This window comes from Solanum tuberosum, unplaced genomic scaffold, assembly GCF_000226075.1.
Source record: "Solanum tuberosum cultivar DM 1-3 516 R44 unplaced genomic scaffold, SolTub_3.0 scf00076, whole genome shotgun sequence".
Lineage (NCBI taxonomy): Eukaryota > Viridiplantae > Streptophyta > Magnoliopsida > Solanales > Solanaceae > Solanum > Solanum tuberosum.
In genome coordinates this window covers 462,697-477,108 of record NW_006239000.1, presented here as the reverse complement: position 1 = coordinate 477,108, position 14,412 = coordinate 462,697, and the positions used below count along the sequence as shown (strand labels likewise).

Below are 14,412 nucleotides of genomic sequence, written 5' to 3'. Positions count from 1 at the left end.
GATACTTACACATAAATCGCATTCGCCGAATGCGTTTTATACCTTTCTTTCTCAACTAAATTAATGTTGAGTATAAAATTGTAAAAAATAATTATCATTTCTTGATATAACACAAGTAATAAATAAAAGAAATAAATATATTTTAAAAAGAGTTAAAAAATAAAATTAAACGGGAGGGGTAATAAAGTAATTTCAACAATAAATAAGAAGAAATTGAAAGTTACTCATAAATCGCATTCGCCGAATGCGTTTTATGTCATTCTTTCTCAGCTCTTTCTCTTTAGGCATCTAAGAAGGATTTTTCAAGTTTTCAACGCCACAACCTTTTATGAAAAGACAAAAAATAAATTTGTGGATCGAGAAAAGAAAAATAGGGTAGGGGATTAACAATTTGTAGAATCGAACATGCACCGATAAAGTTAAATTTTAGGTTGCTAATCAATCTAGATACGTCGATTCTAAAAAAAAACAATTAATGTTGAGTATAAAATGGAAATAATAATTATCTTTTCTTTATATAATAAAAATAATAAATAAAAGAAATTAATATATTTTAAAAATAATGGACAAATAAAATTAAATGGAAGGGGTAATAAAGTAATTTCAACATTAATAAGAAGAAATTGAAACTTTCACATTAGTCGCATTTGTCGAATGCGTTTTATGCATTTCTTTCTCAGCTCTTTCTATTTAGACATCTAAGAAAGGTTTTTCAAGGTTTCAACGTCACTACCTTTTTGTAAAAGACAAAAAATAAAATTGTGGGTCGAGAAAAGAAAAATAGGGGAAGGGATTAACAATCTGGAAAATTGAACATTCACCGATAAAGTTAAATTTTAGATAGCTAATCAATTAAGATACGACGATTCTAAGAAAAATAAATAATAATGTTGAGTATAAGATGGAAAAAATAATTACATTTTCTTGATATGATAAAAGAAATAAATAAAAGAAATAAATATATTTTAAAAATAGTTAACAAATTAAATTAAACATAAGGGGTAATAAAGGAATTTCAACAATAAAGAATAAGAGACTGAAACTTACACATAAATCGCATTGCCGAATGTGTTTTATGCCTTTTTTTCTTAGCTCAATTAATGTTGAGTACAAAATGAAAAAAATAATTATCTTTTCTTGATATGATAAAAGTAATAATTAAATAAAAAATTAAAAATAGTGGACAAATAAAATTAAACGGAAGGGGTAATAAAGTAATTTCAATAATAAATAAGATGAGACTGAAACTTACACATAAAATGCATTCCGCGTATCATTGACTAATGAGTAATATTTGAAGAAGAAACCTTAATGATACCACAATTATATACATATACCTTTATAGTATCATTGACTAATGATAATTTCTGTACAAATTTTTTTAATGATACTAATACAGTATATATATATATTGATTTAGTATTAGTTAAACGAAATTATCAATCTTAATGATACCAATACAATATATGATATTAATTTAGTATCTGTTAAGCGAAAATTATCAGCCTTAATAAATTAAGGGTATGGGATGTAGCTGGTACATTTTTTTTTTGGAAAATTACGCAGTTAAGCAAACTTATATTACTTAATTACTCATCATAGCTATAGTTTGCTATAATTACCACTCGCGACTAACATTATACATCAAGTATGTGGGCTGACTTCGAGTTTGTATAATTAGCCACGTTGGTATATGTATAATTTGCCACATTTTGTATAATTCAGAGCTAATTCTTTGTCTGATTTGTACACGATTGTTTGTATTTGTATGTGACGATGATTTCCTTTGATTTTTCAGTTTTGTCATCATATACATTCAATCTTTTTTTGTATATTTTTTAAAATTTGTATACACGTGTAGTTTTTGGATTTTGTATAATATAATTTATATAATGTAATTTGTACAATATATTTTGTATAATTGTTTAAAGTTCATACGTTTATGTTTGTATCAATTCGTTATTTGAGTTTTATTATATTTGTATAATTCCAGACTTTATATTACCCAATTATACAAAAAACACGTGAATTATACAAACGTACATGCGAATTATACAAATTATTGTCCTCTCTCACTCGCCTCTCTCCTCTCTCTCTCAATCTCGCTAGCCTCTCTCCTCCCTCTCTCAATCTCGCTCGCTTCTCTCTTCCCTTTCCCAATCTCTCTTGCTAGAATATACAAAAACATATGTATAATATATAATTATCTAACCGATATACATATACAATTCACCTCTCTCCACTCTCTGTCCTCTCTCACTCGCCTCTCTCCTCCGTCTCCAGTATCACTCGCCACTCTCCTCCCTATAACATGTAGCTACGAATCGTAATTAGCAAACTATAGTTATAGAGTGTAATTAAGCTATTTTTGAGTGGCTATATGCGAAAGTTCCTCTCTTTTTTTTTGTTGAGGAAATGAGTATTTCTTGAATTGCTTTAGATTGAGGTATAGAAATATAACTAGTTTGAGTTTTATGACCCATTTTATATAGTTTTTCAATCAATGTTGGGTTACAAACTAATAATGGACTGGTCAAAATGGATTGAATCCCATACTAACCCATAAGCTAACTGGATCATAGAGGATTGAAATGATGTGATAGGTTGAAAGATGGATAAACCCAAGCCCAATGGGTTAGAATTGCGGATCTACAAATTTAATTTTCTCACTACTACTTAATTTTTTTTCGTAATAGATGATTTAACATATTTAGTTTTTTTTCATGCTAAATAGAGTAACCAGCAGAAGGATGTATAAAATAGTATACCTTTTTAAAATCTAATTTTAAGGAATTAACCAAGAAAATGCACCAACACACTAATTTATTTTTATGAAAATGAGTTTTTAAATCTCATTTGAACGAAAACTCTTTGTCTAAATCTTACACTAGCCGTTGGAAAGAAGAATGCTAATTATTGATTTGGATTATCTTGATCCAATATTATTACATTTACTTACTCCCTTCATTTCAAATTAATTAAATTGTTGAGGTGTTTCACACTCTTTAAAAAAAAATTAACACATAAATTAGACATAACTTTTCATTTTTACCCTTATTATTTATTGTTAAATTTATAATTAAAATAATTAAACATTAATTAATAACTAATTCCAATACTAACTAATGAAGGGTAAAATTGGAAGAATATTCTAAAATTAGTCTTGAAAATTGAACAATTAAGTTAATTTGAAAAATGAAAAATGTCTTAACAATTCAATTAATTTGAAATGGAGAGAGTATTATTTACTACCTCCGTTCACTTTTAATTGTCATAATTTCTTTTTTTAGAGTCAAACTAAAAATTTTTTGACTAACGTTTTACGATATACTATTTTTAATCATATTGATATGCAAAAAAATGCAATTTATTGTACTTTTCATATAGTTTTTGAATATCTAGATTTTTGTTTAAAATATTGAATTAATGTAATCTAATTTAACTTTGAAAATTAGTCAAATTGACTTTCGAAAAGTAAACCATGACAATTAAACTAGCATTAATTGAGTCAAACTAGTAATCATATGTGATTAATCGAGTCAAACTAGCATTAATTAGTTCTTGAAATAACACCTATATATACCGTTACTATTTTGGGGATCGAAATATAAAATTCTTCTGAATTATTTAAAACAATTTATCTACCCTATAAAGGTTGAGATAAAATCTTCATACATCTTATTTTTCCAGGTTTTATTCATGAAAATGAAATTATACTAAAAGTAGTTGTTGTTGTTATCTCTCCTAATATGTTGAATTTTCTTTTTAATCTTTTTTGTTATTTGTTACAAATTTTATAATTGGATGAACTTGTTGAATTTTGAAGATATGTTTAATTATATTATTCATTTTTAACTCATCTATCTTTAGAAGAACAATTCATACTGATTTATATATGAATGTATATCTATAAAGTTACATTTAGTATGTTAGTGTTATTATGCCAAGTTAGGAGGATCCTACCTCTTTTGATCAAATGGGGAATAATCATCAAATTTTTTCCTTTAATAAAAACACAAAATAAAGTATGCATACTAAATTTTAACCTTTTATGTTTATAAATAAATCTGTTACAGGTAAGTAAATATACCAACAAGTGTTCATTGACTAGAAAACAATTTAAATATTTATTACCCCATATCCCTATTATTATTCATAGTCGTATTTATTACTACTGTATTACGCAGTTTTTTCTACACTATTTTTTACTGATTTACTGTATTTTTTCTTATACTAATTTTTAGTATATGATTCGCTTTAATCCAGATGAGTTAAAATTGTATGCACACTAATTCTTTTTCGATTTCACTCAATTATACCGATTCGCCATGGAAAATGTGGAAACTTATGAATTGTTTTCAGCAAATGCAAATTATGAATTGGTCGAATTTTTTTGTACTTTTTGCTGGAAAAATGGCAGCAAATTGTGGAATTAGGTTTTGGTATATGTTTCATCCATGGCCGGAACTGCCGAGGGACACCATATCGGAGAGGAAGGAGGAGCAGGAAGCTCCGATGGCGTTTTTGAGCCGTCAATGGATAAATTTCCAGTCCATATAATAAGTCATATATTGGAAAAACTGGATTTGGGATCTGTTTGCACCGCCGCTTGTGTCTCTCCGACTTTCAGTTCCGCCGCCGCACAACTTCTCCCTTCTATATCGTCTCTCGATCTTTCCGTACGTCAATTCTTGTTCCAAATTGAATTCCTAATTTTATTGATGTAGTTAGATAAATGAATTAATTAGTAGCCTGATTGAGCATAATACATATGAACTTAGAAAATTAACAAACACTAGGTGATTTCGTGTGTAGAGTTACTTGCTTTATGTTGCTGGTGGGAGGTGACATGTATTGCATGGAATTAGTCGAGGTGCATGCAAGTTGTCCTGGACACCACGGTTATCAAAAGATGATAATTTCAATTCAATCATCTCGAGTTAATGTTAAGTGAAATATGTTGTTCCTAGATTATCTAAAATCTTTTGTTGGATTTGTATACTTGATTGATTATTACGAAATGAAATGAGTGTGAATAGAGTGGATTAGAACTCCAGGACTTATGCCGAGGAGAGCATTTAATTTAGGATTGAGACGCTGTTGATTGATTATCTTAAGATTGCTTTGACTGCGAGAATTTATTGCTGGTTGATTTAGATTGACCTATTTCCGATGAATCTTATGATTATTGAATAGAGTAAAATGTATATGGAGAATGTGTATTGGTTGGGATTGATGCGTTATTGACTGTTCATTTAACCATCTTTAGTTTTGCTAATGCAATTTCTACTTCTGGGATGAAATTTTAATACTAGTATCTTTGATTTACAGGGATATTATCTGGATAAAGAGACTCTAAAACAAGTCGTGCGTAGGGTTCAAGGAGCCAAGAGTTTAACTATTGATTGCCTCCAACTGAAGAATGACACCTCCATTTTCCATATTCTCGGTGAACATATTGAAGATTTGAGTTTGCTCAAATGTTCCTCTCTGTCTTACCACATTCTTAGTGCAATTAGAGAAAGGTGTCCCAACTTAAGATATTCTCCCATGTCAAACTTTTTTTTCTGCTACTTTCAACAATTGACATATATAGGTAATTCACTGGTTTATAAATTCTCGTCATTGATGTTAAGAGCTTTACAAGTGGTTGCAATCATTTTGTCAGGGCTTAATTAGAAGGCGTCAATCACCTCTATTGATGGATTTTCAGACTGTTATTATCCTGAAATTCTCTCTGCATAAATGGATTTTATTTAGTTTTAATAGTTCACTTGAGCCATTACATTACAACTGCTGAAGCTGATTTGTATTTTTTTTCCCGACATATCTGAAGCACATTTGCTAATTTGTGAACCAATTCATCTATCTGCTGAATTTAAATTTTTTCTTTGTTGACCCTTGATGGTATCTGAATTCCTTTAGGCTGTTTGGGTATAGAAAACTGCAAACTATGTTAGTTTTTGTGCTTGGCATTCTTTAATTTCACTCTATATATCCACCTTCAGTAGATGGAACAGTCAAGATAATTACGTCCATTGTGGTTACACCAACAATATGTTACTTTCATAATCTTGTCATTTATCCCTGGATTTGTTTCCAATGTATGTTTTCTTTTTTTCTCTTTTCTTTTTTCTGAATCAGGTCCTTGCTTATTGAATTTGCTGGGTGTGAAGATCCGCAACTTTTCAAAAACAAACTTACAGAAATGCTCCAAAAGTTGACCTTGTTAGAGGTGAAGTATTCTCATCTTTCACACACTTCTCCTCTCTTCTTCAAATTGTCCCTGGTGCCTCTTCAAGCTTATTACTCTTACAACAAAGAGTTTCTTCTTTAGAGAGTTAGTTTTATGATTTTTTTTCCTTACCTGCAGGTGCTGTCCATAAAAATCTGAGGGACCTACTTTGATGTATTTGATATACGACCTTTTGAACTATTTCTGCCCAAGAGTTTAAAAAAATTGAAGTTACAGCAAACGAAGGGACGCAAATTTATCCATTGGTTAAATAAGATCAGGGATATCCCTTGGTTCAACTTGCAAAGCTTATCTCTTGTCTTGGACGTTATATCAGATAATCTTCTCATGACAGTTGTGTATTCTCTTCCTCTTTTGGTGGAGCTGGATCTTGAAGACAAACCTTTTATGGATCCAACAATACTGGACTTGACCAATATTGGATTGCAGTGTATGCAGTCCTGCAAGCATCTAATTACCCTCGCAATTGTTCAAAGTAGTATGAATTGTCCCACTGCATTTACGAGAGTGGATAATATGGGCATGTCCCTTCTTTCTAAAGATTGTGGAAGGTTGGAATCAGTGAAACTTGGTGGGTTTGCAAACGTTACTGATGCTGGGTTTTCGTCAATTCTGTACTCATGCCGGAAACTGAAGAAATTTGAAGTGTTGACTTCACCTCTATTATCAGACTTGACGTTTCATAATATGAGAGGAGTTGCAAGGTCCCTAATTGAATTCAAGTTGATATCATGCAGGCTTCTAACTAGTGAAGCTTTGGAGGATTTGTCCTCATCGAGTAAGTTGGAGGTACTTGACACAAGTAGGTGCAGAAGCATTACAGACCCCTGTCTCTTCTTCATATCAAGTGTTACTACAGTCACAAAACTAAACTTAGCAGAAGCTGATATCACCGATAAGGGTCTTGCTTTGCTTGGTATGGAAAACTTGGGCATTATGCAGTTGTGCATCAGAGGCTGTAAGAGAGTAACTGGCAAAGGAATTGAGCTTTTATTTTGTGCTTAGGGGAAAATTGTCAAGACGTTATCATTGTTGGATGTCAGTCACATGCCCGAAATAACTGATGCAACTATATTTACCATTGCATCTGTTGCTAAAGCATTAACTGATTTATGTCTAAGGTGCTGCTATCATGTGACTGATGCTGCAGTGAAGATGTTGGTGGATAGACCAAATCACAAGGGTAGTCTACTGCAAAAGCTTGATCTTTTTAAATGTCGAACTCTGTCTGGTTATTCGATCATGCTACTTATGCATAAGTCTTCTTTCCGTGGTTTGCGCTGGCTTGGTGGTGGAGGTACTCTGTTAGTCAATAAAAGAAACAATTTCTCCACAATATGCAATGTGCGACCCTGGCTGGTTGTGTGTTTTGATGGCTGCCAATTTGGGTGCCATGATGATTGGGAATTTCATCGGACCATTATGCATCATTAACAGAAGGCATGTTTTTTAAGAGGAAATTCAACAAAATTCAACAGATCAAGATGGACCTCATCATTGGCATCTCAAAGGCTGGCCGCGCGAAGTTCCCTTTTACATAGTAGTAACATTTTAATTAGGTATCTCCATATTTCAGTAGCACAAGTTGGTGATGCATGTTGGATTGCTTCTTAGGCTGCAACCCGTCTTTTGTGTCTCTACTTGTGCTTGAGCAAGACTCTGTTTATTTTATTTTAGCCTTCTCCCTTAAATTAGGCATTATTGTGCTTTATTAGATATCTATTGTAATTAAGGCTGACAATTGGACAGGACCGGATCAATAGGATCGGTTTTACCGGAACCGATCCTCGTTACCGGATTAAGTTACCGAAATCGGATCTTACTGGAACCGGTTTTACCGAAAATTTCCAAATGTTCCGTCCGGTCCCTTAGTTACCAGATAGGAATCGGTTTGGGCCGGACCGAAACCGGTTCTTACCGGATCATTGTGTACCGGTAATTTTTTTATTAACTTTAATTATTATATAATATTATATTATTAATTAATAAAATTATATTATTAAAAAACTTCCATCTAAAACTTTAAACTTTAAAGTTACTTTAAAGTTTCAATTGAATTTAAGTTTAAACTTTAAACTTTTAAGTTTAAAATTGACTTTAAAGTTTAATTTTTAAAGTTTATATTGAATTTAAAGTTTAAAATTGACTTTAAAGTTTAAAGTTTATATTGAATTTAAAGTTTAAACTTTAAAATTCAATTTTATATTAAAGTTTAAACTAATATTAAAATAGTTGAAAATTAAATTTCTAAAATGACTTGGATTAAATATAAGAGACTATTTTTAAAAAAAAAATCAAGGAATAGCCGTATATTTATTCAAATAAATAAATTGTACAATACAAATATTAGAAAGAGACAAAGAGTACATAATCTAGGTATTGAATATTAATTATTGTACTAACAATTGAAACTCTTTTTAAAATCTTTTCGTAACTTTTGTATCATTTCAAAAGAAACATTTTTTGGAACTTGTATTTGTCGTTCTTCTTCCATTGCTTCCATACCATCATCACTATTATCACCAAATATTTCATTTATTTCGTCTTCTATTTGGTTATTTAATTGTGGTAGTCCGGTATTTCTTCTTTCGGCATTGACCCAATCTCGAAACAACACCGATATTTCCAAACTATCCTTTGCTAATGAATATCGATGATCTCCAATCATAAATCTCGCCGCACTAAAGGCTTGCTCCGAAGCGACCGATGATGCTTGAATAGCTAGCACATCTCGAACAATCCTAGCAACGGAAATTGATTTTCACGATTCTTCCACCATACTAATATTGGAGCTTGAAGTTGTCCTTCTTCATGCCTAATCTTTTCCCGTGCCTGATTGAAATATAAATCAAAATCATTATTAGTAGATGATTCAAGCTCAAGATAATTATTCATCCAATCATCCGTATCATCGCTTCTAGGTTTACAAGATGGAGGTTCAACTATTGGAATATTTTTTTCCATAGATTTATATGTATTATATAACTCTCTAGCTTTTATATATATGCTACTTTTACAATCTTCAACACTAGGAGTTTCATCATCTCTAATTTCTAAATTTGCATAAATCTTTTCAACCATTCTTTCAACACCTTTTAATTTGTAATTTGGGTTGAAAGTAGTAGCAGTCAAATAGATTTGAGGAATAGGGAAAAAATATTTTTTGAATTTTTCAATCATAAAAGCAAGGGAATTTTCAAATCGATCTTTTCCTTTATATTTTGCAAATTCAGATGAAATAGCACAAATATTTACTAAAACAGAAGAAATAGTTGGATAATATTGACCAGAAGCAGCATTTGTTGCTTTATAAAAAACACTTAAAAATTCAATAAGTTCTTTTGTATTTTCCCAATCTTCATAGCCAATTCTCAAATTCGGGTCCGCATTATGAGCATTAAAAACTAATTGTACCGGCTCTTGATAAATATAAGCAACTTGAAGCATTTCAAATAAAGAATTCCATCTAGTGCATACTTCTTTTGGAACTTTTCTATATTCAAGTCCACATTCTTTACAACGATTTTTAAATTTTGTAATTCTAGCTTTTATTTTAGCTTTAAAAATCCAATTACAAGCAAGTCTAATTTTTTCACAAGAAATTCCAAATTGAGAAATACCATCTTTTACTATCAAATTATACACATGTGCGGCACACTTAATATGAAAAGAATCATTATCAATTGGACAAAGTCTACATTTTAAATAATCAATTGCTTTTAAATTATTAGAAGCATTATCTAAAGTGACACTCATTATTTTATCACATATTCCATAAAATTGTAAAATATAGCTTATTTATGTTGCTATATAAGAACCGGTTTTAGTTTTTTCAACATATTTATATCCTAATATTCGTTTTTGCATGTTCCATTCATGGTCAATCCAATGGACAGTAATTGCAAAATAATCATTACCATTAGGACTACGTCCCATATCAGAAGTAATAAATAATCTACCATCATAATAAACAAATAAACAACGAAGAAAATGATAATATTCTTTTTGATATTTAAAAAGATCACTTTTAATTGTACTTCTTGGAATACCTTCATAATCTGGGTTATACAATTCCCGAATATACTAAATAAAACTAGGATGTGAAGGAAATGAAAAAGGCAAACCACAAACAGCAACCATTTTAGCTAATTCTCTACGATTTTTTTCTTCACTATATGTTCTGTATGTGCTTCGGCTACCCGGGTTAGTCATATTTAATACACTTTGAACCATATTAGAACCTCCAACTCCCATAGAATTTTCAGGTATGAGTATTCCATTTCTATTAGCCCTTTCTATATCATCTAGGCGAACAAATTCTTTATTACACTTTCTCAAATGTGTTCTTAGTCGTCCCGTTCCCCCTTGTGTACCCGTAATTAAATGTTTCATGATCAATTTACATTTCGTGCAAGTAACAGTAATTTTTTCCTCATTTTGTACCAAAAATTTTCATACTAAAGATCTTTTAACACATATAGCGGTCTTTGAAAAAGTAGGTAAAGAGGGGACTTTATCTTGTTCCGGTAATTCGGTAGTCGGACTAGTAGGGGTAGGGGTCTCATCATCTTCCTCATTTATTTCTACTTTCTCATCTAATTCTTCCTCAAAATTAGTAAAACATCTATTTAAAGTTTCATGATCTACTTCATTTTCGGAATTAAATTCAATAGGTCATGAGTCTCGTGTAAAAGAAGTTTCATCAATATGAGTATAATCATTAGTATTAATTCTAAATCTAGGAGGTGGCAAATTTTTAGAATTAGAACTACTTCCTTCTCCCCTATTATTTTTTCTTTTCGACATTGGTCTTTTTACCACTATATTTTTCCAAATTCATGTTCAAGTTTAAAATAATTAATATTATGAAAAACAAGCAAAGATAATATAACAAAAAAAATAAAATAACTTAATTAATAAACAAATAAAAAATTAAAGTTGGAACGAATGTACCGAACGTCTACGTAAAAGTAGACGTATAACCAAAGCCGAAATTGAGAGATGCCAATTGAAGCTTCCGATTTACTTCAAATAAATCTCCGAAATTCGAACTCCAAGTCAATATCACAAAATAATAATTATGAATTTATGAGAGTTTGAAAATTAAGAGATTTTATAAGATATTAATGAAATTGTTTGTAAATTTGTAATTTAAAAGAAAAAATATGGGTATATTTATAGTGTTAAGGGGTAGAGAGGGGTGGGGCAGTTTGGAGCCGTTTTGGGCCCCAGCCCAACGGCTAAAAGGGCCCAACGGCTAATTATAACGTTCAACTTTTAAAAATTAATAATAATAATAATAATAAATTGATCGTTGAACCGGACAAGAACCGGTTCTTACCGAACCAAATCAACCGGATCATTTATCAATTATATTTACTCTCAGTCGATACTTACTTGTCTGTTGTACTTAATTTATGTCTACTTTTACTTTTCAAGTTTGAAAACTCAAGATATAATTTTACTATTTTAATACTTATTTAGCCCTTATTATTAAAGTAGTATTCATTTCCTAACATTTATATCACCAGTTTTAGTAATTAAAAGGGGTAGGTTACAAAGGAACGTAAACATGTACTAGTAATCAGTTTACGTTAAAAAAGGTACAATTAAACAAAGCGTACTTGCTTGTAACTTGTAAAGACAAAAACCTCAACCACTTTCTGGCATTTTCATAATTGTGTTATGCCCACAAGAATAGAAGGTAATAACATACGGGGAAACTAAAACTAAGGCAAAACAAAAAAATTTATACTTTGATTCCTATATTCCATACACGTGATTCCTAAACTCGCAACGATGTTGCTACAATGGAAATTAAATAAGAGCAAGAAAACAACATCTACTTTCAAATAAAAGCAGTTCGTCCGTCCCTCCTACTATGCTTGTCGTATGCAGTGTTGAATTTGTCAACAAGCTCGTTCATTGTACTACAACCATAAAAAAATCAAAGACGTTAGATTATTTATGACTTGGCTCATTGACTTCACAAAATCAGAGATGACCAAGTGCACTACAAAATTTGTGATAATACTTGTGACAACTTATTTACCAGCACTTGCACTGTTCCACACTTATAGCTCTATTTTAATAGTACTAATTTGCAGATGGCGCTTAACTAGTAAACAGTTTTGACGAGCTTAATTGAGAGATAGAGCTGCCTACTAACCTTTATGAACATACAAGTATAAAATTATCAATTGGAAAGAGGAAAGCCCATGGGTGTATTTAGCATAAACCTCTCTTCCGTATATCACAGCAGCCTCAATTAAGTACCTTTGATGAATTCTATTCCTTTTTTTATCAGGTGAGATAACTACTACCTCTGATGAATTTATTTCTTCTATCAGCTATACTCATTGTCATTATTATTATTCCACCAAAGTACACTTTAGTCCTAAAAACTATATTACACTAGAAAATATATCAAGAATGAAAATGAGAAAGAAGAAGGAAGGGACGTAAAAGTTTATGTTAAAACCTAGGTGAGCAATTTTTACCAAATCACAAAATAACATATCATCGTGATCAAATTAAAAAAGAAGAAGTTGTAGAAGCCTCAAACATCATACCTAGAGCAGTTGGTGAACATGGCGAGGTAACTAACTAATAATGTGTCATTATACTCCTGCAACAAAAGAAAGAACAAATTAAAATGATAGAATCAGACAAGCAGTCAAAATATATTAGGTGCACTACAGCAAATATAAGATCTCTCATAACCAATTTGCAGGTCAAAACTCGAACTAGTAGTCACCATTTATAGATCTTGAGGTTCTTTATGAACATACAAGTATAAAATTATCAATTGAAAAGAGGAAAGCCCATGGGTGTATTTAGCATAAACCTCTCTTCCGTATATCACAGCAGCCTCAATTAAGTACCTTTGATGAATTCTATTCCTTTTTTTATCAGGTGAGATAACTACTACCTCTGATGAATTTATTTCTTCTATCAGCTATACTCATTGTCATTATTATTATTCCACCAAAGTACACTTTAGTCCTAAAAATTATATTACACTGGAAAATATATCAAGAATGAAAAAGAGAAAGAAGAAGGAAGAGACGTAAAAGTTCATGTTAAAAGCTAGTTGAGCAATTTTTATCAAATCACAAAATAACATATCATCATGATCAAATTAAAAAAGAAGAAGTTGTAGAAGCCTCAAACATCATACCTAGAGCAGTTGGTGAACATGGCGAGGTAACTAACTAATAATGTGTCATTATACTCCTGCAACAAAAGAAAGAACAAATTAAAATGATAGAATCAGACAAGCAGTCAAAATATATTAGGTGCACTACAACAAATATAAGATCTCTCATAACCAATTTGCAGGTCAAAACTCGAACTAGTAGTCACCATTTACAGATCTTGAGGATTTTTTGGTCCATTTACGAACGAGGCTTTTTAGCCCAGCCTCATTTGGCCCAACCCGCAAGCCTTAGAGGCCAGCCCGTGGGCTATGAATATTTAAAAATATTTCTTATATATATTTTTAGTAGTCTTTTATTTGTAAATTTTTATCAATAAATATTTTTAAAAATAAAAATCAAGTCTTTAAACTAGCTAGTTTTTTGTGGGAGGAATGGTGGAGTAATTAATATTTTTACGCTAAATCTTATGTTGACTATTATGTATTTTTGTAAGTATTCACCGATATGTGTGATTCATAAATGTATTTTTGTAAGTATTCAATGAAGTGTGTGATTCATAAATGAAAATTTGTATGTATTGATGTCGTCTTCATAGACATCAACGTTCGATACTCTTAGATACTCTTTCTAAGAGAGTAATATTGTTCATTTTTAGGTTGAAGGGCCAACACGTCCCAACCCGTGGCCCGCTTAGGGCTGGGTTGGGCTGCTATTTTATAGGCCTTTTAATTTAAAGGGCCAGCCCGTCCCAACCCGTTTCACTCTCTAGCCCATTAGGATTGGGTTGGGTTGAGTTGGGCCAGTCCATTTTGACAGCTCTAACTGTGATACTAAAACCATTTGAGGAAGAAAAGACAGAGAACATGGCTCGATAATCTTTTTATATACAAATATTTATGTAACACATGTTTGGTATGGTACCAATTCTCCACCTCCTATCTTCACCTCTACCTACCACATGTGAATTGAAAAGGCAGCCATTTGTTTCTTGAAAAG

At 31.1% G+C, this 14,412-nt stretch overlaps 1 pseudogene; it reads left to right on the top strand.

Annotated features, from left to right (window-relative positions):
• Window positions 1–4,300: 4,300 nt before the first annotated feature.
• On the top strand, window positions 4,301–7,782 carry LOC102589982 (F-box protein At-B-like; annotated as a pseudogene).
• Window positions 7,783–14,412: the final 6,630 nt, after the last annotated feature.